The following is an 18,845-nucleotide window of genomic DNA, read 5'->3' on the forward strand; positions in this document are numbered from 1 at the left end:
AAGTTTATACATTACTAGATAAAGAACCAGGCATTGAAGAGATACACTAAAATAATTTTATATTTTGAGAATTTGAATTTGAGAGTTCTAAATTTTTCTTTTCCTAATTCAGTTTTGCCTAGGCTTTGAAAAAGTTAGCTTAGTTACTAACTCGTTTACTCTCTGTCAAATAGGAAACAATGCATAAGGTCTCTCTATATATCTGGAATAATGGAAGTAAAAGTCTTTAAGTTCATTTACCTTGTTGAATCCAGTTATCTGTTATGGTTGAAAACCCATATAATATGTAAAGGATAGAAGATCTGCAAAAAGAGAACATTGTATTTGCTTCCCCCCAAAATTCCCAACTTAAATCACCATTGAAGACAGCTACAAATCCTGAAATGAATAAATATGCTAACAGTGATCCACAGTGCCCTTCCATTTTTAGCAATTCTACTTTAGTAGATGTTACAAAAAAAGTTAAATGGAAATAATTTTGTTTTCTCTTAAAATGACTAATGGTCACAGAAAATAGTTCCCAGACGGCGGTCTGCAAGCCAGGAAGAGAAACCTCACTAGAACTCAACCAGCTGGGTTGCCAACATTTTGCAGAAGAGGAACTCACATTTAGAGTCCAAGAAGCACTTACTAGAAATATATTTAAATCTATTACCAAATCTTTTAGTGCTGAAAATATGAGTCTATGTCCACCTCGGCTCTTTTAATATATTAAATTGTAGTTCTGGACCTTTACAGAAGACATATTTATAGTACTACATAGACACAGAGCACCATTTCTCTAAGGGAAAAAAAATAAGATCTCTACTCATATTTAAGTACCATTTTTCCCTTAGAAATTATAAAATGCTGTCTGTCATGTAGTAAAAAGGCCCATCCTTGATAATTATATATTTTAAAATGGGCCTTGGAGAAGGACATAAGGTAGGATTATACTGAAAGAAATATTGTAGGATCATGTAGCATACATAAAAATATATTAAAATAAATATTATATTTGTCTGCTTTGGGCCAAAGGCAGTAGATTTTGAAGAAAAACACATCTTCACATCCTTACACACTGAATATTTAAATAACTTCTATATTTATCATGTTTTTCTTTTCTTTATAAGATATTTTATTCAGCACCTAATTGAAATGAGTAGATATACTAGAGAATTTACCAGTATTCAAAGAGAAGTAAATAGTCAAAATGCTTTCCTTCTCAGAGTTTACAAACTGAGAAAAGTATGCAATTAAATAAATGTTAATTAACCACACTATTCATTAATCACAAGACTCTGTGAGAGGCACTAATGACTAAAAATAATTTTAAAAGATTCAGAAATAAGTGGGTCATTTCTTTCCTTGGTATCCTATGGATTTCTTTCATAGCGCAAAATTGAGATGGCCTGTTGCCCTTTGTCTTAGTTCAGGTTGTTGTGTCGCACGTGCAATAAGCTAGATGATTATAAATGGCAGAAATTTTTATTTCTCACAATTTTGGAGACTGGATATCCAAGATCAATGTGCCAGCGTGGTTGAGTTCTGGTGACAGCCCTGTGCCAGGTTGCAGATTAGCCTACTTCTTGCTGTGTCCCCACATAGTAGTTAAAAGGGTGAGGGGAGAGAGCTCTCTGCAGTCCCTTTTATAAGGGCCCTAATCTCCCTCAAGAGCTCTCTCCCCTTAAAATAACCCAGTCACCTCCTCAAGGCCCCACTTCCTAATACCATCACCTTGGGAGTTAAGATGTCAGCATATGAGTTTTGGGAGCACACAAACATTCAGTCTATAACACCTGTTTCCTCTATTATACAAATAGCCCATCACAGGGTAAAACCTAGTACTTTCTCATTACAATTGGTATATCAACACAAGGATTAAATTGGCAAGACAGACTTAAGTGATTTACGTACTTATCCAATAAAAAATGTTGCCAGTTATATGCAAACAATGAATCATGGAACACTACATCAAAAACTAATGATGTACTGTATGGTGACTAACATAACATAATAAAAATTATTTTAAAAATTCTGCCAGCTATGTAATAGTAAAACTTGCAAATCTCAGAAGCAAGGAAACCATCTTAAGGGCAGTTAGGGGGAAGAGATTCCTTACGTACAGAGGGAGGAACATCAGAATACTGTCAGACCTATCCACAGAGACCTGGCAAGCCAGAAAGGCCTGGCAAGACATATTCAGGGTACTAAATGAGAAGAACATGCAGCCAAGAATACTTTATCCGGCGAGGCTTTCATTTAGAATGGATGGAGAGAGGCAGAGCTTCCACGACCGGCAGTAGTTGAAAGAATATGTGACCACTAAGCCGGCCCTGCAAGAAATATTAAGGGGGGTTCTATAAAAGGAGAAAGACCCCAAGAGTGATCTACAACAGAAATTTAGAGGGACAATCTATAAAAACAACGTCTTCAAAGGCAACATGATGACAATTAATTCATATCTTTCAATAATCACTCTCAACGTGAATGGCCTAAACGCTCCCATAAAATGGCACAGGGTTGCAGATTGGATAAAAAGACAGGACCCATCCATATGCTGTCTACAAGAGACTCATTTTGAACCTAAAGATACATCCAGACTGAAAGTGAAGGAATGGAGATCTATCTTCCAAGCCAGCGGACCTCAAAAGAAAGCTAGGGTAGCAATTCTTATATCAGACAAATTAGATTTTAACCCAATTTTTTTTTATCTTATGTTAATCCCCATACATTACATCATTAGTTTTTAGATGAAGTGTTCCATGATTCATTGTTTGTGCATAACATCCAGTGCTCCATGCAGAATGTGCCCTCCTCAATACCCACCACCAGGCTAACCCATCCTCCCAACCCCCTCCCCTCTAGAACCCTCAGTTTGTTTTTCAGAGTTCATTGTCTATCATGGTTTGTCTACTCCTCCGATTTCCCCCACTTCATTCTTCCCCTCCCGCTACCTTCTTCTTCTTTTTTTTCTTAACATATATTGCATTACTTGTTTCAGAGGTACAGATCTGAGATTCAACAGTCTTGCACAATTCACAGCGCTTACCAGAGCACATACCCTCCCCAGTGTCTATCACCCAGTCACCCCATCCCTCCCACCCCACCCCCCACTCCAGCAACCCTCAGTTTGTTTCCTGCAGTTAAGAATTCCTCATATCAGTGAGGTCATATGATACATGTCCTTCTCTGTTTGACTTATTTCGCTCAACATAATACCCTCCAGTTCCATCCACGTCGTTGCAAATGGCAAGATCTCATTCCTTTTGATGGCTGCATAATATTCCATTGTATATATATACCACTTCTTCTTTATCCATTCATCTCTCGATGGACATCTTGGCTCTTTCCACAGTTTGGCTATTGTGGACATTGCTGCTATAAACATCGGGGTGCATGTACCCCTTCGGATCCCTACATTTGTATCTTTGGGGTAAACACCCAGTAGTGCAATTGCTGGATCATATGGTAGCTCTATTTTCAACTTTTTGAGGAACCTCTATACAGTTTTCCATAGTGGCTGCACCAGCTTGCATTCCCACCAACAGTGTAGGAGGGTTCCCCTTTCTCTGCATCCCCGCCAACATCTGTCGTTTCCTGACTTGTTAATTTTAGCCATTCTGACTGGTGTGAGGTGGTATCTCATTGAGGTTTTGATTTGGATTTCCCTGATGCTGAGCGATATTGAGCACTTTTTCATGTGTCTGTTGGCCATTTGGATGTCTTCTTTGGAAAAATGTCTGTTCATGTCTTCTGCCCATTTCTTGATTGGATTCTTTGTTCTTTGGGTGTTGAGTTTGATGAGTTCTTTATAGATTTTGGATACTAGCCCTTTATCTGATATGTCATTTGCAAATATATTCGCCCATTCTGTCTGTTGTCTTTTGGTTTTGTTGACTGTTTCCTTTGCTTTGCAAAAGCTTCTTATCTTGATGAAGTCCCAAGAGTTCATTTTTGCCCTTGCTTCCCTTGCCTTTGGTGATGTTTCTAGGAAGAAGTGGCTGCGGCTGAGGGCGAAGAGGTTGCTGCCTGTGTTCTCCTTTAGGATTTTGATGGACTCCTGTCTCACACTGAGGTCTTTCAATCATTTGGAATCTATTTTTGTGTGTGGTGCAAGGAAATGGTCCAGTTTCATTCTTCTGCATGTGGCTGTTCAATTTTCCCAACACCATTTGTTGAAGAGACTGTCTTTTCTCCATTGGACATTCTTTTCTGCTTGTCAAAGATGAGTTGACCATAGAGTTGAGGGTCCATTTCTGGGCTCTCTATTCTGTTCCATTGATCTATGTGTCTGTTTTTGTGCCAGTACCATACTGTCTTGATGATGACAGCTTTGTAATAGAGCTGGAAGTCCGGAATTGTGATGCCACTGGCTTTGCTTTTCTTTTTCAACATTTCTCTGGCTATTTGGGGTCTTTTCTGGTTCCATACAAATTTTAGGATTCTTTGTTCCATTTCTTTGAAAAAAGTGGATGGTATTTTGATGGGGATTGCATTGAATGTGTAGATTGCTCTAGGTAGCATTGACATCTTCACCCTATTTGTTCTTCCAATCCATGAGCATGGAACGTTTTTCCATTTCTTTGTGTCTTCCTCAATTTCTTTCATGAGTATTTTATAGTTTTCTGAGTACAGATCCTTTGCCTCTTTGGTTAGATTTATTCCTAGGTATCTTATGGTTTTGGGTGCAATTGTAAATGGGATCGACTCCTTAATTACTCTTTCTTCTGTCTTGTTGTTGGTGTATAGGAATGCCACTGACTTCTGTGCATTGATTTTATATCCTGCCACTTGACTGAATTCCTGTATGAGTTCTAGCAGTTTTGGGGTGGAGTCTTTTGGGTTTTCCACATAAAGTATCATATCATCTGCAAAGAGTGAGAGTTTGACTTCTTCTTTGCCAATTTGGATGCCTTTGATTTCTTTTTGTTGTCTGACTGCTGTGGCTAGGACTTCCAATACTATGTTGAATAGCAGTGGTGATAGTGGACATCCCTGCTGCGTTCCTGACCTTAGGGGGAAAGCTCTCAGTTTTTCCCCATTGAGAATGATATTCGCTGTAGGTTTTAATAGATGGCTTTTATGATATTGAGGTATGTACCCTTGATCCCTGTACTCTGAAGAGTTTTGATCAAGAAAGGATGCTGTACTTTGTCAAAAGCTTTTTCTGCATCTATTGAGAGGATCATATGATTCTTGTTCTTTCTTTCTTTTTTTTTTTAAGATTTTATTTATTTATTTGAGACAGAGAGAATGAGAGAGAGAGAGCACATGAGAGGGGGGAGGGTCAGAGGCAGAAGCAGGCTCCCTGCCGAGCAGGGAGCCCGATGCGGGACTCGATCCAGGGACTCCAGGATCATGACCTGAGCCAAAGGCAGTCGCTTAACCAACTGAGCCACCCAGGTGCCCCATTCTTGTTCTTTCTTTTATTAATGTATTGTATCACATTGATTGATTTGCGGATGTTGAACCAACCTTGCAGCCCAGGGATAAATCCCACTTGGTCATGGTGAATAATCCTTTTAATGTACTGTTGGATCCTATTGGCTAGTATTTTGGTGAGAATTTTTGCATCCATGTTCATCAGGGATATTGGTCTGTAATTCTTTTTTTTGATGGAGTCTTTGTCTGGTTTTGGGACCAAGGTAATGCTGGCCTCATAAAATGAGCTTGGAAGTTTTCCTTCCATTTCTATTTTTTGGAACAGTTTCAGAAGAATAGGTATTAATTCTTCTTGAAATGTTTGGTAGAATTCCCCTGGGAAGCCATCTGGCCCTGGGCTTTTGTTTTTTGGGAGATTTTTGATGACTGCTTCAATTTCCTTAGTGGTTATAGGTCTGTTCAGGTTTTCTGTTTCTTCCTGGTTCAGTTTTGGTAGTTGATACATCTCTAGGAGTGCATCCATTTCTTCCAGGTTATCTAATTTGCTGGCATAGAGTTGCTCATAATATGTTCTTAGAATTGTTTGTATTTCTTTGGTGTTGGTTGTGATGTCTCCTCTTTCATTCATGATTTTGTTGATTTGGGTCATTTCTCTTTTCTTTTTGATAAGTCTGGCCAGGGGTTTATCAATCTTGTTAATTCTTTCAAAGAACCAGCTCCTAGTTTCGTTGATCTGTTCTACTGTTCTTTTAGTTTCTATTTCATTGATTTCTGCTCTGATCTTTATGATTTCTCTTCTCCTGCTGGGTTGAGGCTTTATTTGCTGTTCTTTCTCCAGCTCCTTTAGCTGTAGGGTTAGGTTGTGTACTTGAGACCTTTCTTGTTTCTTGAGAAAGGCTTGTATTGCTATATACTTTCCTCTTAGGACTGCCTTTGCTACATCCCAAAGATTTTGAACAGTTTTGTTTTCATTTTCATTGGTTTCCATGTTTTTTTTTTTAATTCTTCTTTAATTTCCTGGTTGACCCATTCATTCTTCAGTAGGATGCTCTTTAGCCTCCATGTATTTGAGTTCTTTCCAACTTTCCTCTTGTGATTGAGTTCTAGTTTCAAAGCATTGAGGTCTGAAAATAGGCAGGGAATGAGCCCAATCTTTTGGTACTGGTTGAGACCTAATTTATGACCTAGGATGTGATCTATTCTGGAGAATGTTCCATGGGCACTAGAGAAGAATGTGTATTCCGTTGCTTTGGGGTTGAATGTTCTGAATATGTCTGTGAAGTCCATTTGGTCCAGTGTGTCATTTAAAGTCTTTATTTCCTTGTTGATCTTTTGCTTAGACTATCTGTCCATTTCAGTGAGGGGAGTGTTAAAGTCCCCCACTATTATTGTATTGTTGTTGATGTGTTTCTTTGCTTTTGTTATTAAGTGCCTTATATAATTGGCTGCTCCCATGTTAGGGGCATAGATATTTACAATTGTTAGATCTTGTTGGATAGACCCTTTAAGTAGGATATAATGTCCTTCCTCATCTCTTTTTACAGTTTTTGGTATAAAGTCTAATTTGTCTGATATAAGGATTGCCACCCCCGCTTTCTTTTGGTGTCCATTAGCATGGTAAATGGTTTTCCACCCCCTCACTTTCAATCTAGGGGTGTCTTTGGTTCTAAAATGAGTCTCTTGCAGACAGCATATCGAAGGGTCTTGTTTTTTAATCCAGTCTGATAGCCTGTGTCTTTTGATTGGGGCATTTAGCCCATTTACATTCAGGGTAACTATTGAAAGGTAGGAATTTAGTGCCATTTTATTGCCTGTAAGGTGACTGTTACCGTATATTGTCTGTGTTCCTTTCTGGTCTATGTTGCTTTTAGGCTCTCTCTTTGCTTAGAGGACCCCTTTCAATATTTCCTGTAGGGCTGGTTTTGGGTTTGCAAATTCCTTTAGTTTTTGTTTGTCCTGGAAGCTTTTTATCTCTCCTTCAATTTTCAATGACAGACTTGCTGGATAGAGTATTCTTGGCTGCATATTTTTCTCATTTAGTGCTCTGAATATATCCTGCCGGTCCTTTCTGGCCTGCCAGGTCTCTGTGGATAGGTCTGTTGCCAATCTAATGTTTCTACCCTTGTAGGTTACATATCTCTTCTCCTGAGCTGTTTTCAGGATTTTCTCTTTGTCTATGAGACTCGTAAGTTTTCCTATTAGATGTCGGGGTGTTGACCTATTTTTATTGATTTTGAGAGGGGTTCTCTGTGCTTCCTGGATTTTGATGCCTGTTTCCTTCCCCAAATTGGGGTAGTTCTCTGCTATAATTTGCTCCATTATACCTTCTGCTCCTCTCTCTCTTTCTTCTTCTTCTGGGATCGCAATTATTCTAATGTTGTTTCGTCTTATGGTATCGCTTATCTCTCGAATTCTGCCCTCGTGATCCAGTAGTTGTTTATCTCTCTTTTTCTCACCTTCTTTATTTTCCATCATTTCATCTTCTATATTACTGATTCTCTCTTCTGCCTCATTTATCCTAGCAGTTAGCACCCCCATTTTTGATTGCACCTCATTAATAGCCTTTTTGATTTCTACTTGGTTGGATTTTAGTTCTTTTACTTCTCCAGAAAGGGTTTCTCTAATAACTTCCATATTTTTTCAAGCCCAGCTAGTATCTTTAAAGTAATGATTCTGAACTCTAGATCTGACATCGTACTAATGTCCATATTGAGTAGGTCCCTGGCAGTCGGTTCTACCTCTTGTTCTTTTTGTTGAGGTGATTTTTTCCGTCTTGTCATTTTGCCCAGAGGAGAATAGATGAATGAGAGAACAAAATGCTAGCAGAGTAACAATGTCCTCAGAAATTATACTCTAAACAAATCAGAAAAGACCTGAAGCAGTGGGAAAAGAAAGGGAAAGAGAGAAAAAAGAAAAAGAAAAAAAAGAGAAAGATAAAGATAAAAACAAAAACAAACAAAACAAAACAAAACAACAACAACAACAACAACCAGAATGTGATCAAATATGATCAGGTTGGTATATAGATCAGTGCCACACACTAGATTTGGGGTGTATTTTGGTCTTTTAGAAGAAAGTGCCTCCCAAAATTTTAAAGAAAGAAAAACTTATATATGTCAAAAATAAGGGTTGATATGATGAAGGGATGGAATATGACTGTAAAAATGGAAATTATAAAAAATTTTATAAAAGGACTTGATAAGAAGTTGTTTGAAAAAAGAAAGAAGAGGATTGAAAAAAAGAAAAAAGAAAAAAAAAGGGAGAGGATGTGATCAGGCAAGGGAATAGAAAACACCATCTACTAGAGATTTAGGTAAATTTTAATCTGTTAGAAGAAACTATCTCAAAATTTTAAAGAGAGAACAACTTATATATATAAGCCAAAAATACGGGTAACTACTCTGAAGGGATAGAATATGACTCTAAAAATGAAAAATAAAAATGCTTTTTTTAAAAAAAGGGATTGATAAGATGTTGGTTGAAAAAGGGAAAAAGAAAAATTCAAAAAGAAAAAAAGAAAAAAAGACCGTTAAAAAAACAATTAACTTTGAAAGACTAAAGGATCATGGTAAAAATGCCATGAATTCTATGTGCAGTATTCCCCTAGCACTGGAGTTCTGCCATTCTCATTGATCAGACCGATATCCCTGATGGAATCCATACTAGAATATGGATTCCAAAATCCTCAACAAAATCCTAGCTAAGAGGATCCAACAATACATTAAAGGGATCATCCACCACGACCAAGTTGGATTTATTCGCGGGATGCAAGGGTGGTTCAACATTCGCAAATCATTCAATGTGATAGAACATATTAATAAGAGGAGGGAGAAGAACCATATTGTCCTCTCAATTGATGCAGAAAAAGCATTTGACAAAATACAACATCCTTTCCTGATTAAAACTCTCCAGAGTATAGGGATAGAGGGAACATTCCTCAAGCTCATAAAATCCATCTATGAAAAACCCACAGTGAATATCATCGTCAATGGGGAGAAGCTGAGAGCCTTTCCTTAAGATCAGGAACACGTCAAGGGTGCCCATTCTCACCACTGTTGTTCAACATAGTACTAGAAGTCCTAGCAACAGCAATCAGACAACAAAAAGAAATAAAAGGTATTCAAATTGGCAAAGAAGTCCAACTCTCTTTTTTAGCAGATGACATGATACTTTATGTGGAAAACCCAAAAGACTCCACCCCCAAATTACTAGAACTCATCCAGCAATTCAGTAATGTGTCAGGATACAAAATCAATGCACAGAAATCAGTTGCTTTCTTATACACTAACAATGCAACTGTAGAAAGAGAAATTAAAGAAACGATTCCATTTACAATAGCACCAAAAACCATAAGATACCTCAGAATAAACCTAACCAAAGAGGTAAAGGATCTATACTCTAGGAACTACAAAACACTCATGAAAGAAATTGAAGAAGACACAAAAAGATGGAAAAATATTCCATGCTCATGGATTGGAAGAATAAACATTGTTAAAATGTCTATGCTACCCAGAGCAATCTATACCTTCAATGCCATCCCAATCAAAATTCCAATGACATTTTTCAAAGTGCTGGAACAAACAATCCTAAAATTTGTATGGAATCGGAAAAGACCCTGAATCGCCAAGGAGATGTTGAAAAAGAAAAACAAAGCTGGGGGCGTTATGTTGCCCTATTTCAAGCTATATTACAAAGCAGTGATCACCAAGACAGCATGGTACTGGCACAAAAACAGACATACAGACCAATGGAACAGAATAGAGAGCGCAGTTATGGACCCTCAACTCTATGGTTAAATAATCTTTGACAAAGCAGGAAAAAACATGCAATGGAAAAAAGACAGTCTCTTCAATAAATGGTGCTGGGAAAATTGGACAGCCACCTGCAGAAGAATGAAACTCGACCATTCTCTAACACCACTCACAAAGATAAACTCAAAGTGGATGAAAGACCTCAATGTGAGACAGGAATCCATCAAAATCCTAGAGGAGAACAGAGGCAGTAACCTCTTTGACATCGGCCACAGCAACTTCTTTCAAGATACATCTCCAAAAGCTAGTGAAACGAAAGCAAAAATGAACTTTTGGGACTTCATCAAGATAAAAAGCTTCTGCACAGCAAAGGAAACAGTCAACAAAACAAAGAGGCAACCCAGAGAATGGGAGAAGATATTTGCAAATGACACTACAGATAAAGGGCTGGTATCCAAAATCTATAAAGAACTTCTCAAACTCAACACCTAAAAAACAAATAATCAAGTCAAAAAGTGGGCAGAAGAGATGGACAGACACTTCTCTGAAGAAGACATACAAATGGCTAACAGACACATGAAAAAATGTTCATCATCATTAGCCATCAGGGAAATCCAAATCATAACCACATTGAGATACCACCTTACACCAGTTAGAATGGTCAAAATGGACAGGGAAAGAAACAACAAATGTTGGAGAGGTTGTGGAGAAAGTGGAACCCTCTTACACTGTTGGTGGGAATGCAATTTGGTACAGCCACTTTGGAAAACAGTGTGGAGATTCCTCAAAAATTTAAAAATAGAGCTACCCTATGACCCAGCAATTGCACTCCTGGGTGTTTACCCCAAAGACACAGATGTAGTGAAAAGAAGGGCCATATGCACCCCAATGTTCATAGCAGCAATGTCTGCAATAGCCAAACTGTGGAAAGAGCCAAGATGCCCTTCAACAGATGAATGGATAAAGAAGATGTGGTCCATATATACAATGGAATATTACTCAGCCATCAGAAAAGATGAGTACCCAACTTTTACATCAACATGGATGGGACTGGAGGAGATTATGCTAAGTGAAATAAGTCAAACAGAGAAAGTCAATTATCATATGGTTTCACTTATTTGTGGAACATAAGGAATAACATGGAGGACATTAGGAGAAGGAAGGGAAAAATGGGGGGGGGAATTGGAGGGAGAGATGAACCATGAGAGACTATGGACCTGAGAAACAAACAGGGTTCTGGGAGGGGGGGATGGGTTAGCCCGGTGATGGGTATTAAGGAGGGCACGTACTGCATGGAGCACTGGGTGTTATATGAAAACAATGGATCGTGGATCACTACATCAAAAACTAATGATGTATTGTATGGTGACTAACATAATATAATAAAATTAAAAACTACAAAAATAAATAAATAAATTTCAGCATTCCAAATATTTTTAAAAAATTCTGCCAGCTATAGAAAGAATAGAGCAAAAAAGCAGCATAAATACAACATTCTTCTCTAGAAAGACAAAAACCCATCAAACATAGCTTCTATATAATGTTTCTTTCCCTGGGTCAAGATTTGGCTTTGAAGTAGCATCAACAATATGTATAAAACATTGTTCTAAGGGAATCTCTCTGAGACTGGGGCTTCTCAGTATTTATTCTCTCTTAGTCACACACAGAGAAAAAAATCTGTGTGATTACTTCCTATTCTCCACCCAACCATAGCCTACAACTCTATAAATTCCGAGTTTATTTATCATAAGAAATCTGGATGTCCAAGTACCTACTATTAAAAACATTTTAAAGATATGTTCCCTGTTACTGAACCAAATAGACTAGTAGACTGCTTACCAGAAGGTCTGGTTGGGGGTCAAACATTACAGGCACTGTAAACCATTCCCTTCTCAGGAGGTATTATGATTGACTTTTTTTTTTTTAAAGACAGTCCTCTGTAAATAGATATTGATTCTTGTTTGACTTCTCCTTTATTTTTTTTCCTTGCTATTTCTGCTATCAGTGTTTCTTTGCAAAAGTCTCAATGCCCCCATTTTCTCCTGGATGCTATGTGGAACAGAAACATTTATTAACAGTTATTTTCCTTGGTTTACTTTAGTATCTGTGTTACTTAAGAGATAAGAATAGAGATGTTTCTCTGCCATTTGTACTGGTCTATGAATTCCTTATACTGCATAACTACATCCCCCAAATCTTAGTGGCTTCCAAAACTCTTTCTTGATCTCACTGACTGACAACTGATGGTCAGCTGGGACTCTGAGGAGTTTGGAAGTGCTTGGTCAGTTTGCTGTACTATACACCTCTTCTCATTTTGGAGTCCAGGCTGAAGAACTTACTACTCTCTGGGACTTGCCATACTCCTGGTAGAAAGTAAGTACAAGAGATTATCAGTGAAGCCATACCAAGCATTTAAACTTTCTGCTTGGATATGGCAAATGTCATGTCTCCTCATATCTGCATGGACAAGACCAAAGTCAGGATAGCAAGGAAGCAAATTAAGGATAGGGGAGTGAACAAATAATTACAAATAACTATGGTCTAATAAATATTAGAGTTTCCAACCCTTAGGATCTCATATAACTTGTTTGCTTATTTCATTTCACATGGCAGTTTATCCTTACATCCCTTCCTAAATTTTGAGCCCTACTATTTTTTTTAAAGATTTAATTTGTTTATTTGACAGAGACACAGAGAGAGAGGGAACACAAGCAGGGGGAGTAGGAGAGGGAGAAGCAGGCTTCCCTTGGAGTAGGGAGCCCAATGCAGGGCTTGATCCCAGGACCCTGGGATCATGACCTGAGCCAAAGGCAGACGCTTCACGACTGAGCCACCCAGGTGCCCCATTATATACTTTTGAATATATAATACTTATTAATGTGTGTTGTAAGTAAAAGGTTATCAGTGGCAGAGGCTTTGAATTATCTGTTCATCTTCTTGCAGAGAAGGTAGTAATACAGATACGCATTTTACACCTCTCTAGGAGGTATAAAGAACTATAATTTTGGTTTTAAAATTTTCTTTCCTCTATTCCTCTTATTGCATATATATATATATAATTTAAAAATTTCAGTGAAAAAATAGTGTACATACAGAAGTACACACAAAAATGCACAACTCAATTAATTTTGAGTTAAATTGTGTTAATTGAGGATAACCATGCAATCACAGTGTAGATCAAGAAATGGAACATTACCCGCATGCCAGAGCTCACTCTTTCCCTGGGCTCTATGAAGAATCATCATCCTGTGGGCTAACTCCCCAGAATAGTTCTCCCCCCCCTTTTTTTTTTTAAGATTTTATTTATTTATTTGACAGAGAGAGACACAGAGAGAGAGGGAACACAAGCAGGGGGAGTGGGAGAGGGAGAAGCAGGCTTCCCGCAGAGCAGGGAGCCCGATGCACTGCTCAATCTCAGGACCCTGGGATCATGACCTCAGCCGAAGGCAGACACTTAATGACTGAGCCACCCAGGCACCCCTAGAATAGTTCTCCTTACTTTCAATTTTGTATAAATGGAATTACACCATACACAGTTACACAGTGGCTTCTCTCAATATCAGGTTGTGAGATCCATCCATCCATTCTCATTATTAATTCATTATGCATTGTTTGAACACACCATAACTTGTTTATCCATTCTATTGTTGATGAATACTTCTCCTTTTTACAGTTGCTTAGTTATAAAATGGTGCTTTTATGAACATTATTATATATTGTTTCCTTGAACATATGCCTATTTTTCTGTTGTGTTTTCACCTGAGTGGAATTGCTGGTCAAAAGATATGCTTGTGTTCATTTTAATAGATAAGCTGATTACTTTTAGAGAGTGTGTAGGCCAGTTTACACTATCTCCAACAAGATATGGAAGTTCCAATTTCTCCACATACTCATCACACATTCTTTTTTTTATTTTACAATTTTTAAATTTTATTATGTTAATCACCATACATTACATCATTAGTTTTTGATGTAGTGTTCCATGATTCATTGTTTGCGTATAACACCCAGTGCTCCATTCAGTACGTGCCCTCTTTAATACCCATCACCAGGCTAACCCATCCCCCAACCCCTCTCCCCTCTAGAACCATCAGTTCATTTCTCAGAGTCCATAGTCTCTCATGGTTCGTCTCCCCCTCCGATTCCCCCCCTTCATTTTTACCTTCCTACTATCTTCTTCTTCTTCTTTTTTTTTTTTAAACATATGATGAATCACAGACCTGTACCTCATCACACATTCTTTTGTCTTTTACATTTTAGCAATACTGGTGTGTATGTCATGGTATCACTTTGTGGCTTTAATTTGCATTGCCCTGAAGACAACTTGAATGACCTTTTATATGTTTATTGGCCTTTTAGATATTCTTTTCCTTTCTATGTGAACAAGCTATGTAAGTCTTATGCTCATTTTAAAAAAAGATTTATTGAGGTATGGTTGAAATACAGTACACTGAACATATTTAAGTGTACAATTTTATAAGTTTTTACATATGTGTACACCCATGAAAGCACCACCACAGTTGAATCAACATTTCATCACCTCCCCAAATGCCATTTCTCCTTTAAGGCCCCCTCCCTCCTTCCCCTCTTTCTTCTCCACCCCTCTCCCTGTCTCATTGCCCCATACTCAGCTTCAACTTCTGTGCATCCCTTAGCTCTAAAATATCTTTTTGGTTGATCCTTGAATATCCTTGCTCCTAGTTCTTGTTTCTTCAGTCTATTTCTATTCACAGTCCTGAACTTCCATATTAATTTAATGTGAATGTGGAGAAATGGTAACTATGACTCAGGTGGGATCAGAAATTATGTAAGCCAACTAAGCAAACTTGAAGTACAATCACTTAATTGGGCTGTTCTGCATTACCCGATCTGGCAACATCCTGGGGTGTGTTAGTATAATATTTTTAGTTCAAAAGTATCCAAGGTGGTGCCATTCAATTCCTTGTATCCAGTGGTCAGGGCATCCTTAGGGGTCACCCTATCCCTGAAACCCTTGGGAGTAATCATATCTCATGTTAAATATAGGTTTTTAATAACACAATGAGAGGTTGTGTTATTTTAGGCAATTTACTTAACAACCGAGGGCCCCTATTTCCTCAATAAAATAATAAGAGATAATGGCGACTTTAACAACTTCACAGAGTGGTTATCAAGCATAGAGTAAGCAGTAAATCCTTATAAAATGTAACATTTTTATTATCTCTCTCTATTTTTGAAAGTATACATTTTTTACTATATCTGAATATATATATATCCTGAATATAGCTGAACATTGTTATTATTCTAGTTCTTTTCAATATATTTTTTGAATTCTTATGAAACACATTTGCTTTCTGAAAACACCTCCCATTGGTTTGTATAGTATTAAATTTTTTTAGAAAATGAAAATCTTAAATTTATGATCAGGTTTTAAGGGGATAGGGTATTCTTTTACAAGTAATCTTACAAATTTTTCATCATGGAGATTACTACAACCCTTTGCAGGTGCTGCCTGTTGGTTAAGGGATATATTGGAAAATACTCATTTCTCTCTGATAAAGAGTAGCAGGAAATACTTTGTAAATAGTTAAGAGATATGCTGGGTCTATTAATCAGGTTGCTTATGAATCCTCACAGGTATCTGAAAGTCATATGTATTCTCTAGTTTTGACTTCTTAACATCCATGGAAGGATACTTGGGTTGGCACGAAAGGATGACAACACCACTTAACTATTATTTTAAAATTCTGAAAAATAAAACTCATTAATTCATGTATTTTAAGTATAATTCTTACATCAAAATTAGGTTGGTAGAGAAAAAAAAAATACCCTGGCTTTATGAGGATTAAATGAAATAATATATTCAAAGCCCAATGACTTGCATAAGTGTTCAATAAATGGTATCTATTTTATCCTTGGGAATAATTGTATATAATTATCAAATTTTTCACATCTGCTAAAATGGCCTTTCTTCTGAAAATCAAGTTAAATTATTTTTAACCTCATTCCACATATCATGAGAACCAATCAAGTCTCTTTAATGGCAGGGCAATTTATCTTATGATGGCTATGATTATAAAAGGAAGCAAAATCATACTTTTCTAGAATGCACTGTTATGCACTGTGTGATAGTTATTGAAATAAGGAGGTTTATGGTCTCACTTCAAGTTAGATGAGCACCTTTTATAGGTGAATACTTACTTGCTTATCTATCCATGCAAAATATGTGGTTATTTGATTATATATTCATTTTGCATCTCAGGGAAGGTATTGTATAAAACCAATCACTGCAAAAATGTTGGAGTATGGGTCTGGGGACACTGTGGCATAGCACACTTTGATTATTATGTGAGGAGGTCTTATGTGAGGTGGCACTCATAGACTTTGATTATGTTTTGTATCTTGATGACAATTTGTGATGTTCACATTGGTTCAGAATAAGAAAACTAGGAGTTTTATTTCATAACTTATATTTGGTGTCATGTACTTTTTTTCTTTTCTTTTTCCCAGACTGATAACATTTCCATTGGTTGCAAGTTTTCTCTCTGGAATATCAAGATATTAAATTGGGACATTGTAAATGGGGCCTTTTTAGATCTCTTTAAAATTGGTTATCCTGATTTCTACCTTATTTCTGACTTCATAGAGCACTTAATCCTTTGTTGGTGATAGGTAGGTCCTGGAAGACATAAAAAGAATAAGGCCAGTGTATTAGTTGGTCACACCAAGTTCCACAAACTGTGTGACTTAAACAGTAGAAATATATGGTTTCATAGTTCTGAAATGACACAGATCTGGGTGACACCAAGGTCAAGGTGTCATTGGGTCAGCTTTCTCTGAGGACAATGAAAGACAGTTCATTGCATATCTCTCATCTGGCTTCTGATGGTTTGCTGGCCATCTTTGGCATTTCTTAGCTTGTAGAATTATCAGTTCAACCTCTGTCTTCATCCTAGCATGGCATTCTCCTTATGTGCATGTCTGTCTCCAAATTTTCCCTTTTTATAAGGACACCAGTCATATTGGATAAGACATTCACCCTATGAATATATATACATATATATACATACACATAAATACACATATATACACATACATATGAATATGAAGATATATATTCATATATACATACACATATATACATACATGAATATATATACATAAATATACTTATACATACATACATATATATACATAGCTCACCCTATAAAAATATTTATATGCATATATATGTATATATATATATTTTTGTGGTGCCATATTCTGAGGTGCTGGGTTTTGGGACATATGAATTTAGTGAAGGGGGCACAATTCAACTATAACTAGTCACATAGTTCAGATTTTCAAAGCACATAATTATAGACTAGCATAATTCATAATTATAGTCTAGCATGAAAGGGCAAATAGATTCTCTCCTTGTTTAGGTGTGTAGGAATGGGGATGGAAAGAGCTCATTAAGCAATTAGAATCCCAGGATTTCTAAGCAGGATTTATATTGTGATTACAGGAAGGCAACATGCTATTTATCAAATAATATAAATGATAAATCTCAGTCCAACTGTACCAGGAAAATGCTAACATAATTTAGGTACCAAAGGATATGTCATCCTTTGTTGACTTTTATTTTTGCCATTCCTTAAGAATTTTAAAAAAATTTCTCTTCTTCTTGCTTTTCTTTTCTCTCTTCTTTCACTTTTTATTTTTCTTTCTTAATTACCTAAAATTGTTATAACAATGTGGCCATATCAAGATAAGCATACTGGTTTCTTCACTTAAATTACTTTGAGGAATAATAAGCAAATGGAGATTGGAGATAAATGTCATTTGGGGAGAAGTTCCTGGGTACACTAAAGAAAACAAACACACAAAACAAAACAAAGCAAAAAAATCCAGCAAACAACCTAAGTCCCTCCTTCCACATTTCATCTGTGAAAAATCTCACTATCCTCCTCAGTTGGTGGGTATGAGAAGTGGGAATAAAAAGAGGAAGGGGAGATGACATCTGTGTTTGTGTCTCTCTAGGTGTTTGCTGTTAGTTTGTGACTCATTGCTTCATGCTTTCTTAGCAGAGGCCATTTCACACTTTTCTGGTTGGATTTCTGCTGAGCTGTAGGGTTAGTTATCATTGTAATCCTCTGTTTGTGCCAAGTGTTACCTTAACAAGCAATCCAATCAGAATTATTGTTTTCTGAAGAAAAAACTTTATTCAGAGAAATCATCTCTGATGCTTGTTCTGCCTGTTTGAGAAAAACAGATGCCAACTAAGCCATGAATTACAGCAGAACACACACTTCCCTCCTCCTTGCCATCTTATCTTTAATGTGCAGGCTTAGCATTGAACACAACCTCAGGATGCATTTTAGATTCTGTCCCTAGTAATAAAGCAGCAACACTTTTAATAACCATGACAAGCAAGATGAACTGCCTTTGCCACTGCAGTCATTTGGCCATTTTGCTTCTGTAGAGTTCAGATGAGCCTGGTCTCTTGAGCTCCTGCATAGGGAAGAATTACTCTGCAAATATGGAGGTCTCATATCTGATGATAATGCAGTGGGGTGTAAGATATAGTCAAGGATACGTGCATGGATAAAGGAGACTCCTCCCATTATAGATGCCTAGTATTGTTAGACGTTCAGACAGAAAGCAAGAGAAATAGAGATAGAGACAGAGAGATTGCTATGAACACCATGGGGGAATGTCTCATAAAAGCTCTTAGAAATAACTTAATGTCTAGCATAATATGAGATAAAG

Source organism: Mirounga angustirostris, unplaced genomic scaffold, assembly GCF_029215605.1.
Source record: "Mirounga angustirostris isolate CCGP_5_RB_7025 unplaced genomic scaffold, mMirAng1.0.hap1 SCAF_1, whole genome shotgun sequence".
Taxonomy (NCBI): domain Eukaryota; kingdom Metazoa; phylum Chordata; class Mammalia; order Carnivora; family Phocidae; genus Mirounga; species Mirounga angustirostris.